Below are 1,660 nucleotides of genomic sequence, written 5' to 3'. Positions count from 1 at the left end.
GTAAAACGCTGTTGTCTGGGGATCTTTGAAAATAAGATTGATCCTCCTTTGTCTGAGATGGTTTAGATGTAGCAGTGCCAAATGGAAGAGAAATTAATGAAATCATCAGTCTACAGGTCTGTTTTCTTTCTTGGGGTTGTTTACTGCTGTGTGCACCTTAAATATTAATGTGTCTTGGGCGGCTATGATTTCCCAGACAGCTGTTCTAGTTGCTGCAGACAAAATGAAAGAACTTACTTTAGTGGCTCAATAATGTCTTTTCATACCACAGAATAGTTAGAACAAAGTTTTTCAACTTCTGTGGCTATGTCAGCAGGGAGGATACTTAGATTAAATTTAAAAATTTAATGGAATAAATTATCTGAAAGGAAATACATTGACTAAAATGGGCTGCAGCACTCAAATGCCAAACATTAAAAATGGCTTTGCATTTCAGATGATCAATCTCAAAGGGCAACTGAGGATCTTCTTTTTTACCACATGTAAATGTTTGTGTACAAACTTCTGGGTTACGATGGTGGGATGAAGATAGTTCACAGAATTTATCTCCCAAAGATGGTAGGATGAAGAGAAATTAGCAAAAATAAAAATTTACCATCTGCAACAAACAAAACAAATTCTCAGAAGGCTGAGTCGAAGCCCTGGGTGGCTCCAACCTGGTCCCAGGCTGATGTTCACCCTGATACACAGGTGTGGTCAGCAGGGCTAACACCGATGTCCGCACAGGTACCGGTCAGCAAGACAGCGCCCATGTCCACACAGATGCTGGTCAACAGAACTAGGACCAATGTCCAACCCCCGTTGTGACTGGCATGTGGCCCGCCTAGCCTGGGTGTTCAGCCCAGCACGCCACATTCCTAAACAAGATGGAGATTGTCCTACTTGCACCCACAGACTAAAAATCTCATGGAGAAATGGTGATGAAGAGAAAAAAATACCTAATTCTCTCCCAGAAACTCTGAGTCTGGAGAGAGCTGCTGAGAGTCCACACAAGAGAAACTGGTGAAAACCTTGGGAGAGCAGAGTGTCTCATCCCGAAATGACATTGGACTCAACAGAGGCGGGAAGAGACAAGGGCCTCCAGTCTCAGGGTCACTGATGGCCAGGACGAACTCAGAGCCTGGGGCGAGGACACAGCCCACTGAAGCACCCAGTCCCAGGAGGTTCTGTCATTGTCCAGCCTGTGCCTTTGACCTGCAGCCTCGTCCTCAGTCCACACCCCAGAGAGGAGGAGAAGTGAAGGAGAGTGAGCTAGAATGGGATAAAAATCAGGGGCAAGGACTTTAACACTGTCTGGTTTCTACACCTACCCTTCTACACCAGCTCTGTTCGAGCTTCTTAAACTGAATCCCTTTCTTTCTGGTGTTCAAGGGGTTATCCACTCATAGCTCCTTCTTTCAAACTCAGCAACAACTAAGTTATGGTACAGTTTTAATTTAAAACAAGTATGCCTTCCATTTTCATTTTATGTTCTAGTCAAGGCTTAGAGTGTAAAATCTGTGAGAAAGGCTGAAAATGGGGGATTAACCTGGTAAGGAGCAGCGGGACACCTGGTATCTTGACAGGTACCTTGTGACTGGGCATCCCACTCTGTTTACCCCAAGGGGTCCAGGTCCAAGGGCCTTAGAGAAGAGTTAATGGACACAGGCCTCCATCTGGG

The 1,660-nt window shown here is 45.1% G+C and overlaps 1 protein-coding gene across 1 annotated transcript in view; it reads right to left on the bottom strand.

The window, feature by feature from the left end:
* The window catches only part of LOC101353375 (contactin-associated protein-like 4), a 166,077-nt gene that overhangs the window by 33,054 nt on the left and 131,363 nt on the right, over window positions 1-1,660 (bottom strand). The window lies entirely within an intron of this gene.

Source organism: Trichechus manatus, unplaced genomic scaffold (assembly GCF_000243295.1).
Source record: "Trichechus manatus latirostris isolate Lorelei unplaced genomic scaffold, TriManLat1.0 scaffold00363, whole genome shotgun sequence".
In the NCBI taxonomy this organism is placed as follows: domain Eukaryota; kingdom Metazoa; phylum Chordata; class Mammalia; order Sirenia; family Trichechidae; genus Trichechus; species Trichechus manatus.
Note: the sequence above shows the minus strand (reverse complement) of the source record. Positions and strands in the feature narration are given on the sequence as shown.